General features: G+C 38.9%; 1 long non-coding RNA gene across 5 annotated transcripts; it reads left to right on the top strand.

Annotated features, from left to right (window-relative positions):
* Positions 1 to 206: 206 nt before the first annotated feature.
* Positions 207 to 16773, top strand: LOC110192553 (uncharacterized). 5 transcript variants are annotated; one of them, XR_013483092.1, is made up of 5 exons: positions 207 to 4195; positions 6884 to 6995; positions 14471 to 14526; positions 16223 to 16349; positions 16648 to 16773. It is a non-coding gene; the product is annotated as an uncharacterized LOC110192553 (long non-coding RNA). The 5 variants fall into 5 exon arrangements; XR_013483091.1 differs by lacking the exon at positions 16223 to 16349 and having other exon boundaries at positions 218 to 1711; positions 4019 to 4195; XR_013483089.1 differs by lacking the exon at positions 16223 to 16349 and having other exon boundaries at positions 208 to 4195.
* Positions 16774 to 22978: the final 6205 nt, after the last annotated feature.

Raw genomic sequence — 22978 nt, forward strand, 5'->3', positions numbered from 1 at the left:
GTCATCTGGGTCCAGTGAAGATATAGATCAGGAGGACTGGAGATGGCCCAGGATGCAGTGGGAGACCTTTACCTTTTTAAGCTAAGGTCTATAACAGGTCTCAGTTGGACTGAGGCAATGCCCATTCAATGATTAAGTGTTGGAAAGAAATGAGGCAGAGAATGGCCTCTTTACCTAGTTAAAAAAATCCATCTGGGAGGGGAAGACCCTCAAGGTTTCTCGTCAAAACAGAAGCAATTGCTATTTACATTCACTTTAAGCCAATCAGAGTCCAAACAATATTCAAGAGAGGCTTGGCCTGGGACCTATTGTTGGCCAATCAATGAGAGCCAGAGTGATTTGGGTTTAAGACATGGTCCCTAAGGGGGGAAGTGGTTTCAGAGATCAACATTTACATTCTTTTCAGCAGAGCACCCTTAGATAGAGGTATGATACCGTATGTGGACAGAAGGAAAGGAAAGTCAGAAAGAAAGAAAGAAAGAAAGAAAGAAAGAAAGAAAGAAAGAAAGAAAGAAAGAAAGAAAGAAAGAAAGAAAGAAAGAAAGAAAGAAAGAAAGAAAGAAAGAAAGAAAGAAAGAAAGAAAGAAAGAAAGAAGAAGCTATGTTGCTCAGCTGGCCAGTTCCAGTTGGGTCCCCAGTGGGGTAGCTCCTGTGTTTCTACTCACAGAGGTTGTTGTTTGTCCTTCATTCTTGAAGAGGATGGTGGCATCAGGGGGGGTGATGCCATGACATACAAGTAAATTGGATTTAAGTGAGGGATGGCTGTGCAAAGTTACCAGCCTCACTTTCTCCTCCAGAGCCATCTGGGTCTAGTCGCCACATATAGATCAGGATGCCTGGAGATGGTACTAGATGACAGTGGGAGATTGTGGACTTTTTCAGTGTTATTTATAGGCAATAAGGAATGAACTAGTATATAAGGAGAGATTGAAGATGATCAAAGGAGAAGATAAAGGCAAAAGAAACTTTCTAGAGAAGGCAGAAGAAAATAAGATCAAAAGTATAAGTAAAAGAGTTGGCCTTGGTGAGCAGAAGGGCTGTATCTTCATCAGATATTAGAGTGAGGAGACAATTGGGTATGACATCAAAGGATTTGAGAAGTAGATTTAGAGAAAAGAGAAAATTCAGGGGAAATTTTTGTTTGTTTGTTTTTGTCATTGTTTTTTCTCCATACAGTATGAGGTCTTCTCTTAAGAGAGTGGGAAAGGGGAAAGGAGTAGACTCAAAGAGAGAAATGAAAGTTTGGAACGTTGTGGAGAGTGAGATAGAGAATTACTTTGGGAGTTGTAAAATTATTACCTCATTACAGTGAGAATCCAGGCGAATAACTAATTTGTAATGTACTTAGCCAGCATGGATGCATGACTTCCTCCAGCCCTGTTAAGTAACACATACGTAAAAGCAGAGGAGGTAGATGGTGTAAATAATCCAGGGCTGGGATTTGGGGAACTGTGAGCAATGACAGGATAAGATGATGAGAGATTTGAGAGCACAGTATGGTGTAATATTGAACTGGTTAGCTATGAGATCAACTCTGGAAAGGGAAAAAAGTAAAACTGGATTGGGGTGCTGGCCTGTAAGAGAGCTGAAGGATAGAGGGACTGAATGAAGATCACAGAGAAGATAGAGAATCTGAAAGAATTTGAGGGAACATCAAAATGGAAGGATTTGGAGAGGATGAAACAGTCAACTAGACTGGACATCAAATGAGGTAAGATTGCTGAGTGAGGTGGATAGCTTGTGGGTCTGAAAGTAGTAGTGGGGAATGAGAAAGAAAAACCATCAATAGAGAGATTGGCCCTTACTGTGCATTCTCCTAAAGAAAACTGGGTTTCTGTGAGTATAAAGAGTCAGAAAGAGATTCAAAGAATAAATTGAAGATGACAAGAAATTAGTTAGCAATTAGGAATTTTGTAAATGACATTGGTAAAGGAGAGGGCATGAGTATTTGAGAACCTACTATGTGCCTGACACTGTGCAAAGTTCTTTGCAAATATTGTTTCACTTGAAATAGGAGGGCAGAGGAGGAAAGAGATGGAAGAACTGTAGGATTGTTCTGATTGGAGACAGAATGTAATGTCAGTTAGGAGTGGAAAGGGGCTTTTGCTTCTCAAGAGGGTGATTCTGAATCACTGGGATTAGAAGAACAGGAGTTAAAAATTTCAGTCAGAGGTACCACTGGGTTGGGGCCTCTGCCTCCTAGAGTGCTATGGATATGGAGGGTGCTATTGATGCAAGGCTACTTCTCCTTCCCTTGGGAACTGGAAGCAGCAGTGGCAGGAATTTCAGGCTGGAGGTCTGGGTCCCTATGAACTGTATTGAATTTGCATATGGCACCAGCCCTGTCTATATCCCAAGATGATGGGGAATGAGTCATGCTCAGAAGAGATCCCATAGATGAAGCATGCATTTGGCTATGTGTCAGCCCAACTGTCCAAAGCCCTGATCTTTTTGGCATTCAGTCTGGTGTCCCAAATCTAGCTGGCATTTCACTAGATCTTTGCCTCAGACTCCAGCCTTCCTGGCTCCAAGAGAAGTGTCTGGAGCTTGATCAGGGAAGCCTTAAGACTCTGTCTATGTTCCCAGGCTTTTAGGCTCCAGATGTGGGATGTAAGTGAAACACTAGCATGAGATCTCAGTCTTTCTGACTCAAGGTATGGAGACTACTTAAGTATGCACTGAAAAACAATGACACTCATAACAGATTGTGTTCAAGTCTTATAAAAGCTAGAGTTAAGGAAGAGAACACGAGCCTGTGTTTGAACCATAGTAAACCCTCAAGTTCTTTACTGAGGACACAAAGTGCTTCATAAATTAGCTTCCAATATATCTCACATAGAAACAGATCTTGAAGGAACACTTAATAAATGTTTTTTTGAATTGACCACATTTTCTAACACCCCCAGTATTGTTCAGGAGCACATAAGGAGGAGCAGAGGAGGCAAATGGTGGGAGTAATCTAGAGCTGGGGTTTGACAATATGTGAGCAATGAGAGTTAGCCAATCAATAAGCATTCATTAAGTGTGCCTAATGCATACTTGTGCTAAGTGCTGGGACCAGAGGATAGGACAAGAAGGGGATTAGTACCCCAGATACAGAGATGAACCAGTTATTAAGACCTTATTTTGTGGCAGGTACCATGATAAGCTCTGGAGATAATGCAAGAAAATAAAATGGTACCGGCTCTCAAGGAGTTTATATTCTAAAAGGGTAAACAAAACATAATTAGAAGAGGGGGTGAGGTGAGGAGCAAGGCTTCTGTTGAGGAGGTAGAAAAATCCAGAGTGAAATGATCTTAGAGAGAAGTGAGCATGTGTAGATAGCTCACAAAAATAGGCCACAGAGCCCACCAGTCAGGAGAGCAGGCCCCGAGGTAGAGGCATCTTGAGGAAGGCAGAGATGGGGGTAAGGAGGTGAAGTCTAACAGTGAACTGAGCTGGTGGTGAAGTGAGTATTGCTGAGGCCCCTTGTGAAATGGTGAGCCTACCTCTACAGGCACCAATCAGGAGAGCAGGCCCCAGAAAAGAGAACATAAGCTCCCTGAGGGCAATGACTGTTTCCCTTTCAGCTCTGAATCCCCATCATGGTGAAATCATATATTTAGATGTAGAAGGGTCCTCAGGGGCCATCTAGGACAATTCCTTCAGGTTAGAGATGAGGGGCTGAGACATTGGGATGTTAAGTAACTTTGTTCAACATCCCGCAGTTGGAACATAGCAGATCCAGGATTCAGATTTAGGTCTTTTGATTCCAGATGTAGCCCTGTACTATGCTATAGTTGCTTAATTATGTTTGTTGAATTGAATTGAAAAGAAGATAAGAGAGAAGAGAAATGTGTCATCTTAAAATCCCAGACACAGAGTGGAGCAAAGCCTTAGTCTATATATGTTTCTCCATGTGTACAAAGAACCTATTCTGAAGTCCACCTAAAGTTGTTCCTTGCATTTCAGGAAAGTTCTATGCTCTCTGTTTGAAAGTCAACTACTGAATTGACATAATGGCTTTATCTCCATCCAGATATTGGGGATACATCTGTACTCTGCACATTCTAAGCCCTGCCTGGTCCTCAGAGTTTTTTTTTTTGGAGGGGGGAGAAAAGGAGAAGATACTCAATCTTCACAGATAAGAACCAGGCAGAACAAGAGGGAGTCTACCTTGTTTTCCCACAGAAAGTCATCCTTAAAGAAAGACAAGGTAACCACCTTTCTCAGCAACATCTCTTCCAAACAGCTGGAGTACATTATTTCTGTGACTGCCATATTAGCAGCTGAGATGACACTACAAGGCAAAGAGAGGCACATTCTCATTGGAGGTAGCTTCCAGTCATTTTAAAGTTTTTGATCAAATGTTGTAAATTACAAAATTTACTTTGGTTTTACCTCTAGCCTCTGGAAAGATTTCATTAAGAATCTTCCTTTTCTTATGCCCTAATTTTTCTTCATCTGGAAAATAAGATGAAACTGTGTTTGTGTGGCCACAGGATCAGAAATTTGATGATATTCTCTGATGTCTTTGGCCAGATTTATTTACTTTGACTGTCATCTAGATGGTCAGAGCCAACACAGAGTTACTAGGTCTCCACTTCAACATACAACGCAACATAGACATAGTTGGACTTATTAATCAATCACTGGGCTGTGTTATCATTCTACTTATAATTACAGAATAAAAACACTCAAAGTCCTTGTCATCTGATAGCCTATGTTCGAATGAAGATGGAGAGAGGGAAAGGAATATAGTTCCTACAATGAGGCCAATCACTGTGCTAAGTACTTTATTAATATTATCTTATTTGATCTTCACAATGACTCTTCAAGGTAGGTGCTGCTATTATCCTAGTTTTACAATTGAGGAAACTGAGGAAGAAGTTAAGTGGCTAGCTCAGGGTCACACAGCTAGTAAGTGTCTGAGGCAGGATTTGAACTCAGGTCTTCCTAAGTCCAGGACCAGCACTTTGTCCACTGTACCAGCTATCTGACTCTAATAACTGACATTTTTATAGTGCTTTAAGAGTTACAGAGTATACATATATAGTATTTTACTTTATCCTCATAACAACACTGTAAGATAGGTACCTTCATTAGTATCCGTTAAACGATATCCCCATTTTATAGATGAAGAAATTGAAGCTCAGAGAAATCAGGTAATTTGCCCACAGTCTCATAGCATGAGCTAAAGGCAGGATCCAAACCCAGGCTTTTGCTGACTCTTAAGTCTAGCAACCTTTCCACTAAACCAAGCAGTAAAGGTTTTCCTTTTTAAAAATGCTTCCAATTCTATTACAAAAGCAAACAATATTGACACTTTACTGGAAATCAGTGGGTGCTAAATATTCCATGTTAGGTACACATGGCCATGCCTTATTGCTATGGGAGTTTGAGGAGTCAGGACTCTGTGCCATGGAGGCACTTTGTGAAAACTGGTTAATGACTTTAATGTGCCTTGAAAATAAAATGAGTTGCAGAAATGCTTATTGCAAGAGATAGTTTACTCAGCTAATAATTAATAGCAGCAGCAGCAGAAATAGCTTGAATGACGCAGTTGGCCACATAGCTAACCACTTAAAAGGTCGGTACAGTCGGGAAAGGAAGTATTATATGTTGGTAAACTGCATGTATGGAATGTAGGAAAAATGGAGCACAGAATAAATGTAGTACTGGATATATGGAAAAAAAGGGGCATGGGGAATAACATGTGTGAAGTATTAGCTATATGTGTAGTATCAGTGTAGGATACATAGACTAGAGTATTTATAGCCAAAAGGCAAATGGAAAATAAGATTCAGAGTATAGGCTATACAGAGTATAGGATGTGTGGGATATAGGATATGTAGGTTATAAAATTCATAGAAGTAGGTAGGTGTATCAGATAGAGCTCCAGATTTGGAATCAAAAAGCCTGTATGACTTTACATACCATTTCCATGGATCTGTTTTCCAACCTTAAAATGAGATGAATGAATGAAAATCATTTGTTAAGCATTTATTGTGTGCCAACCATTGTGACAAGCATGGATAATATAAATATAAAAACTGACATTTCTTGCCCTCAGGGAGTTTATATTCTAGGAAGAGAAGACAGTACATTTAGAGAAATGGTGGCCAAGGAAGGATGTTTTCATTTAGGATGTCACAGGGATGATGAATCTATTTATAAGGGAAACAATTGACAACAGCCCTTTCCAGAAGCAATAAATTGATTCCATTATGGTTCTTAGGGCAAAAAGTGCAACAGGGAGGTATATGTGTTCTGTGTCAGGGTAGACAGCAAGGGAGTGGCCAGAGCAGTTGGTAGAAAGTGTTCTGAAGCATGTGCTTTTGACTGACTGACTCACCAATCAACACAGCAGGGACCCATGGCTATAGGTACAAAGCTAAGTGGATTAAATCATTCACAGAGTGATCTCAGGAGGTCCAGTGGTATGCAAGGATCAGTGGCAGGGCTGATGGCTAATAAATGTCTGAGGTAGATGGTTAGATGTGCTGTGAATGAAATAATATTAAATCATCTCAGATTGACTTCAACCCTAAAATCTTATGAGCCTGTGTTTTTGGAGTATATGATATACAGCATTAGGATACATGAAACGGAGGATTTACGAAGCACAGGATTTGTAGACTATAAGATATGTGGAGTTTACAATGCATGGATTATAGACTCCATTATAGGATTATAGGATATATGGAGAATAGGATGCATTGAATACTGTATACATGGAATGTAGAATGGATAGAGTATAATATGCATAAAACATATGACATATTTTGGTATGTATGTTACATGAAGTATATTACTAGGACAAAAACAACTTTATTGTAGCATTTATTCTAGTAACATTAAAATAATATTTCAGTTGCAAATTAAGCACCCTTGCTTAATTTAGGAGCAAGTATGGAAGCAGCAGATTTGACAAAGCACTGTATGGGACCGAGGCAATTATCTGTATTATTCAAGCAGAAGATGAGGAACCTGGAAATACTAATATATACTTTTGGGTAAGCAATGGTGATCCCTAAGGCTACTGTGCTTTGGCCACATATCTTCGACTTATGTTGCAAGAGTGAAGCCATAAGAAACTTTTTATCTTGCTTTCATGTTCCATTGACAGTACACAGGAAAGAGGTGCTGTTATCATGTAAGGAAAAGTTATCAAGGATTAACTAGATAATTAATTAGACAGAGATGCTGGAAATTAGGATGCTTTTCTGACAATGGTGCATGGATCCTTCTAACTCTCCTCCTCTTCTGATGATATTCTCTAAATGTCTCCCTATAAGCCATTTCTTGCCAGTATAGCCCATATTGCTAACATTCTGCCATCAAGAAGTCAATAGACAATAAACATTTATTAAGTGCCTACTATGTGCCAGGAACTGTGCTAAGCGATGGGGATATAAATATAGAAAAGAAAGACAGCCCCTGTCCTCAAGGAGTTTACAATTTAATTGGGAAAGACAATACACTAAAGAAAGATGAATGGGAGGGGGAGGTGCCTGTTATGGGGGCATGATGGAGAAGTCAAATAAGTCCAAAATGAGTCTAGTAGGGTGAGAAAGGAGAAGTGTGTTGGCTATAAACAAATCTGTGTGGCTCGATTTTTTCCAATGCTTCTTTGCCAGCATGTTGCTGGCTGAGTTCACATGGATGCCAGCTATTGTGGATCTGTTGGTTGACTCTTGGATGTTTCTTAGATGCTATCTAGAGTTAAAATATTTTCAGTTGTATTTAAAAAATCCAGCAGCATGTACTTATCAGCATCCTTTACTATAGCTCAAATGATATCTGCTTGTTTCAAAAGTCTTTTTTATTTGTTTATCATGCATGTGCTTTGAGAACATTTATAAATCCTTTTCTTCCATTTTTTGATAATGAAGTGTTAGTGTTTCCACCGCTCTGGTAATAATCCTTGGATTTTCATTAATATTGTACAAGTTTTTGTTAGGATATTTTCCAAATTTGTTACAGACCACTTTATAGTTCCAAAAAAACATGTGTTAAGACTGGTATTGCATGGGTATTAGTTGCTTTAAAATGTACTTCCTGTTTAACTTTTATTTCAGAATGCCAAGAAGCTTCATAACATATTTAATCATAGCTTTCTTCTTAATAACTTTATGCTTAATATGTCTAGAGGAGACCAAAGTATTTCCATTGTCCATTAGTTAAAAATCTCCATATCAAAACTCTAAACCTTCAGTTTCAATCTTTCCTAGTATTCATTAAAGTTTTACACTTTCCAATTCACATTTTGTTACCATTAGAGAAAGATTCCATAAAATGGGGACAGGATGAAATGATTTCTTTTTCAATGGAGTCATATAACTTGTTATCCATATACATTAAGTGATTACTAAGATGATTTGCTATGAGTTCTTCTTTAACTTGGAAGCCATACTTAGTTCTATATGTCAGAGAATATAATAAGTTTAAAGCTAGACAGAATTATAAGTGGATTAAACTATTTTCCTGAAAGATATTATGCTTTATTTGATTATTTCTCGACCTCGTTCTGTTTGTGGTATGTTTTAAATAAAGACTGGTTTTATATGTGTATATCAAATGTTTGCATTCTCACTACACTTGCATTTGTTTTGTGAGTTTGCAGCACATGAACAAGACAATTTTATCCTTAAATACCCTTGTGATGACTTGGCTCGATTGGATGTCATGCCAACCATTCTTTTGGTTTTATCCTTCATTGCTTCTCTTTGGTGATGAGATGATACTGCTTATAATCATCCATCATCCTTTGTAAGATTTTAGAAGTGAATTTATATTCTATGTCAGTGTTGTCTTTGGCAGTCATTTCTTTTCATTTGGCAAGTAAGTCAGATGTTTGCTGACTAAGGCTCTTTATGACCTATTTGGTCTCCTTACTTTAGCAATTAATTTTCATTGGTTAAACTTCTGAAGAGAATTATTATAGTTGCTGTCAATGTCATTTCTGTTGTCCAGAAATGGAAGGAGGACCACAAAAGGAAAAAAAAAAGTATTCATGAAAATAATTATTATAAAGTGGCTTCTCCATTAAGGACATTAGAATTACCACTTTTTTGATCCTTACCTCATAGTTCTGGACAGAAGAGCCTGAAATTGCACTAATGGGAACAAAAACCGGGGAAAGCAACTATATTGGAAAAATTGTATATAGAAAAGATCAGTGTTGGAAGTAAAAAACAGTTGCCATGGAGGTGAAGTGTCTGAAGAAGGGAAAAATCAATGGCCTGGAAAAAAATCCTAGACTTTATTAATACTGAAAGAACATCAAAGAACGTATCAGTAACTATTGATCTATATGTCTACTTTTTGTTCTGAGTGTCTTCTATTCACAAATTGGGGGCATCCTTGATAACTGTTTCTACTTTTCCTTCTGTAGTTCTTACCATGGCAGTGGCTGCCATATGTACTGTTGTGTGAATGTCCTGAAATGTTTTTACATTTTGTTCCACACTGTGGAAGAATGAATTTGTTTATTATGGTTATAGCAAATGCCAGCTTTTAATATTATTTCCTCTGCTTTGATATAGTTGGTATTCTATTTGGATTCCTGTCATCAAACCAAAACAAAAAAATAAATAAAAAAACCAAACCAAGAACTTTTCAAAATGCCAGTAAAAGTATGCCCATCTCCATTTCAAAATCATTTGAGACAGCATTGTTTTTATCTTCCATATCATTTTAGGTAGGTTTTCTGGAGGTTACATTGTTTTTCAATGGCTTTAGTCTCTTTATCAACTTTTATCTCATTGAAATTTGATTCATTTCTTATTTTTATTTCTTATTTCATCTAATCTAGACTGAAGGATGACATTATTACCTACATTGTTTTGCACTGGTTGGAAATACATTGTTGTATAAATTTTTGCTAAATGCACCATTGACAGAAAGCAATATGGATCTCTCATCTATCACTGTTTTGAATTTTGTAATGATTTAGTGTCGGCATACAATGGAGAATGCCAATTAAAGTAAAGTACAAAATTGACTTTGTGAACCTTTAAAACTCTATTGCAGTTGTGAAAGTCTTTCAGAGACCTTAGAACACTGGAAAATTGTCCTCTGTAAATACCAGTGACTGGTCAGGGTGATGCAACCATTTCCAAGAATAAAAAAAAATATATATAGAGAAAGGGTACTATTATCTTTACGAAAGAACTATACAAGAAAAATATTAACATCACCAATAATCACAATGGTGTGGTTACTGGTCTAGAGCCAGACATGCTAGAGAATGAAGTCAAGTGGGCCTTAGGAAGCACTGCTAACAATAAAGCTAGTGGAGGTGAAGGAATTCCAGCTGAACCATTCAAAATCCTAAAAGATGATGCAGTATAAGTGCTACACTCAATATGCCAGCAAATTTGGAAAACTCAACAGTGGCCACAGTCCCAAGGAAGAGTAATGATAAGGAATGTTCAAATTACTGAACAAATGAGCTCATTTTTGATGCTAGCAAAGTTATGTTTAAAATTCTGCAATCTAGACTTCAGCAATATGTGAACTGAGAATTACTAGAAGAGCAGGCTGGCTTTTAAAAAGGCAGAAAAACTAGAGACCAAATTGTTGACATTCAATAGATTATGGAGAAAATAAGGGAATTGCAGGAAAAAAAATCTGCTTCTGCCTGATTGACTACACTAAAGCTTTTGATGGAATCACAGCAAAATGTGTCAAGTCCTCAAAGAGGTAGGAGTGCCAGATCATCTTGTCTCCTGAAGAACTTGTATGTAGCCTAAGAAGCAACAGTTAGAGCCAGATATGAAACAACTGATTGGTTTAAAATTGGAAAAGGAGTATAACAAAGCAGTGTATTGTCACCCTATTTATTTAACTTATATGCAGAGTACAGCACACACAAAATGCCAGGTTGCATGAATGAAAAGCTGGAATTAAGGTTTCCAGGAGAAATATCAATGATCTCAGATATGTAGATGATACCATTCCGATGGCAGAAAGTGAATAGGAATTAAGAGACCTCTTGATGAGGGTGAAAGAGGAGAGTGTAAAGGATGGCTTGATGCTTAACATAAAACAAACAAACAAACAAAACAACCTATGATCTTGGCATCTCATCTCATTACTTTCTGGCAAATAGGGAGAGAAGAAATGGAAGCAGCATCAGATTTTATATTCTCGGGCTCAAGTGGCAACTGCAGCCATGAAATTCATAGACACTCCTTGGAAGGAAAGCGATAGCAAATCTGGATAGCATACTAAAAAGCAGAGACATCACCTTGCTGATAAACTATGGTTTTTCCAGTAGCAATGTATGGCTGTGAGAGTTGTACTATAAGGAAAGCCAAACACTATAGCATTGACATTTTCGAATCGTGACGCTGGAGAAGACTTTTGAGAGTCCCTTGGATAGCAAGGAGATCAAATTAGTCAATACTTAAAGAAAAATTCAGGCTATTCACTGGAAGGCAGACACTGAAGTTGAAGCCTAAATACTTTGGCCACATAATGAGAAGATGGGACTCATTGGAAAAGCCCCTGATGTTGGGAAAGTTTGAAGGCAACAGGTAAAGGGGATGGCAGAGGATAAGATGGATAGATAGTATCATGGAAACAATGAACATGAACTTGGACAGACTAGTAGAGGATAGAAGGGCCTGGTATGCTATGGTCCATGGTCATGAAGAGTCAGATATGACTGAGTGACTGAACAACAATAACAGAACTATTATCTTGACATAGGAGACAGATGAATGAGTGGGACTCCATGTTTTGTACCACAAGAAGGCAAGATAAACTGGAACAAATCAGAAATACAAACAAACATTGTGCTAAGAATAATTTGATGCAGATGGCCCTGACCACTTAAACAGTCAAACAATGACTGAAAATAACTGAATATATCAGAATTTTAGTTTGTTGAGGGCGGGGACTATTTTTGCTTTTTTTTGTATCTCTAGAACTGAGTGCATAACAAAGCTTAATTAACGTTTGCTGATTGATTGACATGAATACTTTTACTATATGCAAGTACCATGTCATATTATAGTGATGATTTCCAAGGCTCCCACTCTTAGCTGCCTCTGCTTCCTCCCTGCGGCTCTCTGTAGCCATGTGTGCTAGAACATAGAACATCTTTGGTCAGGATTCCTGGCTCAACATGGGGTTGTATCGCAATAGCCTTCATGTCACTTCTCTGTCGTCTGGGTGAGTATGTGCCTATGTGCTTAAGAACATTTACTAAATTCTGTAATCCTAAACCCTGACAGACTCCAGGGCATTAGCAAAGACTGTGGGAAATTTTGGAGAGGGCATACGAGAGACATTGCTTTCACTTATACGATTATTGCTTCACCAGCCTTTTCCCACCCATCAGTGCAAAACAAATCCACAGAATAATCAGAAACATGCGTGGCAACTCAGTGAAGTCATCAGAGCATACGAGAAATGAGCAGCAGACTAGCTCCTGGGTTAGTCAGCTAGTTACGTTAATTCTACTCATTGCTATTTCCTCCTTTTGGGGAATACATAAACATGCCACAAACATGAACACACACACACACACATACACACACTCACACACCCTCCCTAGAGCACACTCACATTAACCTTTTCCTTCTGGCCTGTGCTAACTTGCTCTCTTGGCACAGATTGAGCAATTTTGATGCCAGGATACAAGGAGAGGCGTCAAAGCCCGGGGCTAGGGCATTGAACTGGCCTTGTCAGTGGATTATTACACATAAAACTACCTTTCTAATCACTTTTAAGTCCCATTATCTTTAAGAACATAGTCCCTAGAAAACTTCCTTAATTTGTAATATATACACCAATGCACTTATATACACACATGTCACATATATGTATATTATATGTATATGATTATATATGTATGTACGTATTATCTCATATGATCTTCACAACAACCTTATGAGGTAGGTGCTATTATTATCTCCATTTTGTAGAAAAGTAAACTGAAAATGGAAAAGATTAAGTGACTTGCCAAGTTCACACATATCACAGAGGTTAGGTGACGGGGCCTGGGTCCAGGCAGCTAGCAAATATCTGAGGTAGGGCTTGAACTCAGGCCTCCCTGACCACCAGAGCAGTACTCCATCAACTATACCACCTAGATGTCTCTTAATAAAACCTATGCCTTATGATAATGTCTGTAAAACACCATGCTATATAAATGTCAGATAGTAGAAGGACCGCACATATCACAAGGTTGTAATAAAGATCAAAAGCCAACATACACACATGCACTTATACATGCATACATGTGCCTGTATATACACATGTGTATGCATATACATATAAATGTGTTTAATGTAAACCAATTACACATACATATATGTATATGTATGTATACCACACAACTTTAAGAGATTACATAAATACCTATCTATGCATATATATATATATATATATATATATAATATGTTAAAACTTTAAGGTTTATGAAGTACATATATATGTATATATAAATATAGTCAAATATTTATATAGAGAGACATAAGCACATATATTTTGCAAACCATAAGGGGTTATTTATAAGTATACATACATTTGCATGTGCATATATACATATATATATATATACACATATATCGCACATATATGTGGTTTTTTTAAGGTTTGCTCAGTACAAACATGTCTATGTATATTTTGTTAACTTTAAAGAGCTTTATAAAATTCAGTTATTACATGAGTAATAAGATCATAGTTCTAGAGCTAGAAAGAACCTTAGGGTCATCTAGTTCAATTACCTCATTTTAGAGACAAGGAAACTGAAACCCAAGGAAATTTTAATTTTTTTCCCCCTAAAGCTATCCACACATTAAAGGGAAAAACCAGGATTTGAACCCAGGTCCTCTGACTCCAGTGTGGGCTCTGTTCACTCTTCCAGCTTACCTCCTTAAGATCTACTCTTCCTAGAGAGGAACCTATGGAAAAAATAATTGATATAGAGGTAAAAGAGATTTTATAAGTCACCTAGTCTAATGTCCTCATTTTAAACTGAAGGAAACTGAGGCCCAAATAGATGAAACAATTTGCCCTAGATCACACAGGACACAAGTGTGAGAGTCAGAATTTGAACCCAGGCCCTCTGTTTACAGATCCGATGATCCTCATCCACTGTGCCACAACGCCTCTTCCAGGTGTAGCTATATAGGTGACGCATAGATATGGAAATAGACTCTGCATATGCTCGCTGGTTTGTGTCTCTGGGTTACCATGGAATAATTGTTTAAGAACATACTGTTCTCAGATTGAGCAGACCATAGATAAACAATTTGATGAATTCCATTGCTTGAGATTCTATTTTATCTCCAAGGGAACACCAGTTGAGAACTATTATCCTCAGTTACTAGGTTTTATCATAATAACAACAGTAATAATAATAATTGCTAGTATTTATATAGTGCTTTAAGGGTTGCGAAGTACTTTATGTATGTAATCTCATTTGGTCGTCTTGGCTAACCTATGATAATATGTTATTATCCCTATTTTACAGATGAGGAAACTGAGGTTGAGAGAGTTTAAGTGACTTGTCCAGGATCCCACAGCTATGTAAGTGTCTGAAGCAGCATTTGAACTCAGTTCTTCTGTCCATTGTCTCATCTGTCTCAGAGAAGTGCCTTAAATCTCTGATAGGAATCAGAGTGAATCAGTTCTGGTAGGAACTATCCCTACTGCCCGCTGAGATGCACAGTGTTGGGAAAGATCAACATTATGGCATTATCCCAAACCTGTTGTATTTTTGATTATCTGCCTCTGAAAGACACCTGGTTGTTGTTCTTTGTAATTGAAAAGGACCAAAATGACATCGCCATGTCACTCAGCCACCCCTATGATATCACTAGGTCATTATGACATCACTAGATCAGATCAATGTGTCGATTATGGTTGATCAGACCAATGTGAGCTTGGAAGGCTCACTGTAGTGAAGTTTGTTAGAACTGGTATGTGACTTTGTCTTACGTTGCAGGGACTGAAGGAAGAGAGAAAAGAGGTGGAATTGATGGGGGATGGGCAGTACAGAGGAAGCACAGGTAGAGCACAAATAGTCCATACAACCAACACATGGCAGAGCAGGTCTGACTGCCTGCCAGCCTTGCTTCTTCTGCCCTGGATTAGTTTGTTTTCCCAAGTCACTTGTCAGAGTAGACTCTACTGACTTATTTCAAAGAATGTACAGATGAGAAAATTAAGTCTCACAGAGGGGCATTGCCTACCTAGCCTAGAGGCTTGTGGGGTGAGTGAAGTTGGATAATATGTGAAAATTCTTTGAAACACATCCAAATCTATATAAGCAGTTCCCAATTCCTGGACACTTAAATGCGTCTCTTAAAGGGGAAGGATACTCTCCTCCTTTTTCTGTTACCACCACTTGTGATTTCCACCTCTTATTCCCTATTATAGGATCATGATCTAAAGCTGGAAAGGACCTTGGAGGCCATCTATCCCCCTACTCATTTTATAGTTGAGGAAACTGAAGCCTACAGAGATCAAAGGACTTGCCCAAGGCCACACAGAGAGTAAGCATCACAGGCAGAATTTGAAGCCAGGTCCTTTGAAGCCAGAGTCAGCATGTGTCCTATATACCATACTTCTTCCCAACTTTGCTGGCTATAATTACATAGGGTAGTCTCTTATTCTCCATTCAGTACATACTTCTCATCTTAATCCAAGGGGGAAGGTGGGTATAGGGTGGTATTGTCGGTGATTGGCCAGGGTCGAGGATTGCACCTGAGGAATTTCTGTACAAGTAAGTAAGAAGCTTAGTGGGAATAAGGCAACACAAAAAATCTGAGAGACAGATTGAGAAACCCAAAAGCCATGAATAGGTTAATGTGTGGTAGCGAAGAGAAGACCCAAAGACCACAAACACACCAAGGACTAGAGAGAAGTCAGGTCTGGAAAATAGGCTTCAATAGTTTGGTACTAGGACAGCTAGGTGGTGCAGTGCCGTCCTGGAGTCAGGAAGACTCACCTTCATGGGTTCAAATCTAACCGCAGATACTCTGTGACTCTGGGCAAGCCACTTAACCCTGTTTTTCTCAGTTTCCTCATGTGTAAAATGATCTGGAGAAGGAAATGGCAAACTGCTCCAGTATGTTGGCCAAGAAAACTGCAAGTGGGGTCTCACAAAGAGTTAGACATGACCGAAAATATTAAACAGCAATAAAGTTTGGTACTAAGGTAGCTCCAGGGTACTAAGATAAATAAGACATTGTCTTGATTTGTGGAAACATTTATTTTACAGCTTAGACTTAGAAGCACTTTGCATTGCCCTCCAAGTTTTCTGAAGGCCCTTTAGTTGAAGATCTTTCTCCACTTCCTCCCTTCATTATTCTTGATAAAGACTGCTGATTTTAAGTGTCCTCCCATAGGTAAGCCCCAAGGTTTTGCCTTCCCTCAGCTTCCACTTCTGTAACTAGCCTCCCCAGCCCTAATGTTGGTCTCTTCCTCATCTTCTACAGCCCTATTACCATCTTCCCATCTCACCTCTTCCAGAGGTCTTATCTTGCTCTTTAAATTAAAGTCTCTGCCCCTACCCAGTCTAGTTTCTCTGATTAAATAACTGAGATAGACTGAGTCTGGGTTTCCTCAACTGTAGGTGAATCTTACTCAGGTATTGCTATAGTGAAGCTTGTTAGAACTCATGTGTGACTTTGTCTTCCTTTACAGGGAATAAATGAAGAAAGGAAAGAGGTGCTACTGATGTGGGATGGGCAGTACAAAGGAAGCAACCTTTTAAAATCTTGTTTTACCTTTATAACTGTCAATTAAAACAAACTTTATAAATATCTCCAATACGTCAGATTGGGTTCTATTCTTCAGCAACGTAGCATTTGAGAAAAATCTTAGTTGTTCAATCGTATCTAACTGTTTATGACTCCATTTGGGGTTTTCTTGGCAAAGATATTGGAGTGGTTTGCCGTTTTCTTCTCATTTTATAGATGAGGAAACTGAGGCAAACAAGGTTAAGCAACTTGCCCAGGGTCATACAGCTAGTAAAATCTGAGGCCAGATTTGAACTCGGGAAGATGAATCTTGACTCCAGGGCCAGCACTTGATGCACTGCACCCCCTAGCTGCCTAAGAAAAAGCAATAGGTGGTGGCAGTGGAAAATGGATGATTTCTAAGATCCCTTCCCACTTGAAATGTATGGTTTTAATATTCTTCTATACTTAAATCCTATAAAGTCTCCAAAAAGGAAGCTGGAAAACCATTCCCAGGGACCTGTGGGAGAAAAAAAAGTATGTTATTAGGAATTCAGCCAGGACTGAGATGTTTCCCTAAGGGTCCTTTTTTGTTATTTATTTCATGGACCAATTTGGCAGTCTGGTGAAGCTACAGAACCCTTTCTCAGTATAATGTTTGTAATACATAAAATAAAATACATAGGATTACAAAGGAAACATTATATTTAAATGCTGTTGTAAAAAAAAAATGGAGCTCACAGGACCCAGGTTAAGAATATCTGGAAGTAAAAGAAAGCTCTAGTTCCACACTGCTCATTATTTACCTCTAGGAGCTGCCTCTTACCCCCATGGCTCCTTTCTGTCCTCCACCTCCTAACTTCAGTTTGCTAAAGCCCTTGCCCTGGGCTATCCTAGCTATCAGTGGCTTAGAATTGGGGGAATCTCTCTGTTCCTCATGCCCAACAGGTGGTGGAAATGAGTGGAGGGGGGGATGCTGGGCTCACTGATGGCAAATGGGGCAGGGACTGGGAGAAGTGAATTAGAGACATGTTGCTGATGTCTCAGATAGGAATTCTGAACACAGCTTTCCTTAAAAACAAAAACAAAAACAAAAACCACGGTTAAATATTGTGGTTAGTTCTTCTGGTGTTATTAAGACAGTAGAATCCTTGTGGCATATTATAAGTTAAGTAGGTTTCTGTGGTCTGATCTGAGAACTGAGCAACAGTGTTTAATATGATTTTTATTGGAAAATCCTCTCTGAGTTGCAAACAACTGATTTGGATGTGAGTATCTGGAACCTTAACCACTTGTGAGCCGGGCATTGTCTATGCACATAGGAAGCATTATTTTTAGGTTACAAAACAAGTCAAATTATAGGATTTATGTCTTTAGCACTTCAGGGAAAAGATAAAACCTCTTTTATTTACCATACCTTTAAAAAATCCTACTCTTTCATTACACTAAAGCAGGATTGGGGAACCTGTGGCCTCAGGACCACAGGTAGCCCTCTAGGTCCCCAAGTATGGACCTTCTTTGGATTCAAAGGGCCGTACTTGAGGACCTAGAGGGTCACCTGTGGCCTCAAGGCTGCAGGTTCCCCAGCCCTGACCCAAAGCAAATAGATGAGAATTTCCATTTTATTCTCTTTTATGCCTCCTTAGAAAGTATCTTTTCTATCATTGAGTAGAACATCTTCATTTTTCAGATGAAGAACTTGAAAGTCAGTGATAACATTTTGTCCAATCACCTTTATTTTATGAGGCCCATAAAGGGGAAATGACCACACAAGGTCACAGAAGGGACTAGTGCCAGAGATAGAATTTGAACTCAGCTCACCTAGCTTGAAAGCATTTATATTTTCTGTGACAGCAGTCTAACTAATTGTTCCTGAGACTTCTTCCCTAAGTTGAAAGAGATTTTGCCAGACATGAAAGGTAGTTCTGACCAGTAGATAAATCTCCTTGACCCCTTCCTCCTCCTAAATCAGGAAGCAAATACTCATTGAAAGGTCTCAATAATGAGGCATGTTTTTAGAACCTTCCTTGTCCTCCTCTCTTTGGCCTAAGTTTGTATCCCAAAGAGTTTACCAGGTGTTAATTAATCTTTGACATTCCCTGGAGAGATGAAGGATTGGGAAATTGAGGCATGTGTGTTTAAACCATTCACCTAGAGACTTACCCAAGGTCACCAGGCAAGCAAAAGGAAGAAACTTAACCCCTATCTCTCTGATCTGGTCCCAAAGATCCCCCAAGAGAGTCATTGATCTATAAACACTCCCAAAGCCAGTGTTGGAGACAGATGTTTTATCAGGCCTTCTGTAAAACAAGGCCTGCCATGCCTATCTATTTCTATCTGTTTTTATTATGCCCCAGGCTCTTGCATGATAAGATGTCCCATATGGTACTTGTATTAACATTAAATAATGGCCATTGCACTGTGTATATTATCACCATAGAAATATTTACTTAGTTGAATACAGGCAACGGTCAAGCACAGTGACTGAAAACAAGCTAATCATAAAAACCCTGCGTCTTCATGGCTATTTATAAAATTGTTGCATTTGTGCCAATTAAGTAATAGTCTTTGTTGTAAACCAACACACACAACAGGCTGCACACTCATACCTGACTGCCAGAGTCCCTCCCCTCCCCCTTGCTGCCTCTTCAGGAGGTCGGACTGTGGTCAGTGACCAGTATGTAAAATGTTGGTACATTTTCTGGTCCTGGGAGAGATCTCTTCTGGGAATGTGAACAGCTCTTTGACCTGTGCCTTTGCTAGAATAGGGGCCTTCTCTGGTGTACTCAGCACATGATTAGTTTCATGGCTTGGAGTTCTTAGCTAGCCATCTATAGATCTCCCACATACATAAGACTCCCAGAGACTCAGAGAGATCATAGAGTCTTAAACCCTTATTTTTCAACTGAAGAAACTGAGTCTCAGAAAAACCAAAATGATCTGCCTGAAGTTGTGCAGTTAGTTAGGGACAGAGTTGGGACTAAATCCTATATCTCTTGATTTCTAACACCGTATTCTTTGTACTACAGACTGTGAATCTCTGAGTGTTCTTTCCTGGACTCTCCTGTGACTGCCCACCTCTGCACAGATAGAGACTGTCTTGAGTGCAGTACTTTTGGGGTGGGATAGGCAGTCTTGTTACCTTCTAGGGCTCTTGTGCCACACAAATAAGGGTCAGGGTGGAGAAGAAGATGCCTCCATGGATAACCTCTGGTAAAATAGTGGGATAAGTCAAGTTTACTTTTAAGCCTTCCCACTTCCCTTTTCTTCACCCCCTCAGCCTCTTGTTGCCCCGCCTCCTTCTGAGGTCTCTCTTCCACTTCACACTCTGCTTGCCCTGTATCTTATTTCCATAAGACCTAGATATGATTTAGTTTTTCAAACTAATCTAACGAGAAGCTCTACCCAATACAGTAATGTCCTTTATAACATCCTTGATAAATGGTCATCTGTTCTCTTCTTGGAGCACTTTCAGTTACTTCCCCATGACGTAGTCCATGCCTTTGGTGGCAGTAAGAATTGTTAAGACATACCTCCACTAGTTGTGCAATGATCCAACCATTTTGGAGAGCAATTTGGAGCTATGTCCAAAGGGCTATAAAAATGTGCATAACCTTTGACCCAGCAATAGCACTTCTATGTATCCCAGAGAGATTATACAAATGGGACAAGGACCCACATATACAAAAAACATTTATAGCAGCTCTTTTTGTGATGGCAAAGAACTGGAAATTGAGAGGATGCCCATCAGTTGGGGAATGGCTGAACAAGTTGTGGTATATGAATGTAATGGAATGCTATTGTGCTATAAGAAATGATGAACATGTTGACTTCAGAAAAAACATGGAAAGACTTGTATGGTCTGATGCTGAGTGAAGTGAGCAGAACCAGGAGAACACCGTACACAGTAACAGCCACGTTGTACGATGACTAATATTGATAAACTTAATCCTTCCCAGCAATACAAGGATCTAAGACATCTCCAAAGGCCTCATGATAGAAAATGCTATCCACATCCAAAGAAAGAACTGTGGAATTTGAATGGAGATCGAAGCATACCACTTGCTATTTTTTTTCTTCTGTTGAGTTTTGTTTCCTCTTTCTGGTGGTTCCTCCTATTGGTTCTAATTCTAACTTACTAACTTACAACATCACTAATGTGTAAATATGTTTAATAGGAATGTATATGTACAGCCTATATCAGATTGTGGTGGGGAGGAAGGAAGAGAAAAATTTTAAACTCAAAAGCATATGGAAGTGATTGTTGCTAAATCAAACTTAATTAATTAATTAAAAAAAAGAAGTACCTCCACCCCCACCCAACCCACCCCTATCAGCTGTAAACCCTGGGGGATTTATATTTAAAATAATATTTTAAAATAAATTTTACATTTTGGGATCTCTTAAAACTCCAAAAAAAAATCAATCTTTAATGATGGAATTGCCAGTGTCATGATGTTCAGCCCTGGATATGCTCTATCTGGGACCCATTGCATGATATGCCATATAAACTATTGCCTGGTTATAAGATTGGTCCTGCTTGTCATCACCATGTTTCTCTTCTACTCTCTGTGTTGCTGCTATTGCTATCAATCGTGTAGGATTTAGATTTGGAAAGGACATTAAAAATCATCTAAGCTAATCTACAGATAAACAAATTGAGGCCCAGAAAGGGTAAATTACTTAAACCAAATCATGTGTGCCTTTGCACAAGCTGTACCCCAGGCCTGGAATACTCTCCCTTCTCACTTCCATATTTCAGAATCCCCATTTTCATTCAAAGTTCATCCCGAATGTCACGTTCTACTTGAAGTTTTACCTGATCCCCCTTCCAAATTATTTTCTATTTATTTTACATATACTTACGTGGGCAGCTAGGTGGCACAGTAGATAGAGCTCCAGGCTTGGAATCAGGAAGACCGATTTTCCTGAGTTCAAATCTGACCTCAGACATTTACTAGCTGTGTGACTCTGGGCAAGTCACTTAACCCTATTTGTCTCAGTATCCTCATCTGTAAAATGATCTGGAGAAGGAAATGGCAAACCATTCCAGTGTCTTTGCCAAGAAAGCCTCCAATGGGGGTCGCAAAGAGTGGACATGACTCAACAACAGTTTACTCATATGTGCACATGTTGTCTCTCCCTCTAGGATGTAATGGAGGTAGTGTTTCATTTTTGTTTTTATATACCCAGCTCTTCACACACTGTTTGGCACACAGTATAGTCCTTAAATGCTTATGGAATGACTTCAGTAGCAAAGCCAGATTTGGTTTTGGGCCCTCTGATTCTAAATACTGTTCTTTCTCCATTACGCCATGCTAACTTTCCCACACATATTCCCCACCCAGGAACCATCACATTTATCCTATGCTGGAGAGGAAAAAAAAAAAGAGCTTTATAGCTTTAACCCTGTATACACCCACATTTCTTTGACAACACACCATTATCAGCATCCTCATTACTGACATTTAATGTGGCGCTTTTCAAGTTAGGCATATTTTGTGGGGTAATGAGTTCCCTATTAAATGGACAACTTCAAAGATTCGATGTTCACATTTTTTTTTTCAGTTAAGTCAGGATTGAGATTTGTACTTGGGATAAGAATTGGACCAGTTCTACAAGTCTTCTTTTCAAAGTGCTTTATAGAAATTACAACATTTGTGATCACGAACAAATCACTTTAATTTTTCAGACCCCAAGTTTCTTGGCACCAAGTCTCCTTCACACACTGTACCTTTAATGTTGTTTGTTTTGTTTTTTCTTTAATGTCTTTTTAAAGTCTTTTTAATGTCCCTTTCATCTCTATGGCTTTAACTTCTCAAACAGAAGAAAACATCTGCCATCTAAAGATGTACCTTACTCCTTTTTCATGATGTACCTGTAGAGGACTCTGTGCCAGATTTGGGGAACTTGTGGCCTTGAGGCCACATGTGAACTTCTAGGTCCTTGGGTGTGGCTTTTTGACTGAGTCCAAGTTTTATAGAACAAATCTTTTTTTTTTTTTTAAGGGAATTTGTTCTGTGAAGTTTAGATTTAGTCAACAGGCTGTACTTGAGAAGCTGGAGGGCCACATGTGGCCTCGAAGCCACAGGTTTCCCACCCCTGCTCTATATAAACTTTTGTGAAGTGAGCAAAGGAAAGTCAATGATCTACTTCATCCTAAGTGGCTAGATTTCAGCTCTCACATGAAAAACTAACAAACAAAACAAAACAAAGAAGCAAAATTTCCTTTTTATCCATTCAATGAATCTGTGGGAGCCTCGAGGTACTGCCTCTGGAGACTTCAGTGCCTCTCA

The sequence above is a fragment of the Phascolarctos cinereus genome, unplaced genomic scaffold, assembly GCF_003287225.1.
Source record: "Phascolarctos cinereus isolate Bilbo 61053 unplaced genomic scaffold, phaCin_HiC Scaffold_726;HRSCAF=1367, whole genome shotgun sequence".
Taxonomy (NCBI): Eukaryota; Metazoa; Chordata; class Mammalia; order Diprotodontia; family Phascolarctidae; genus Phascolarctos; species Phascolarctos cinereus.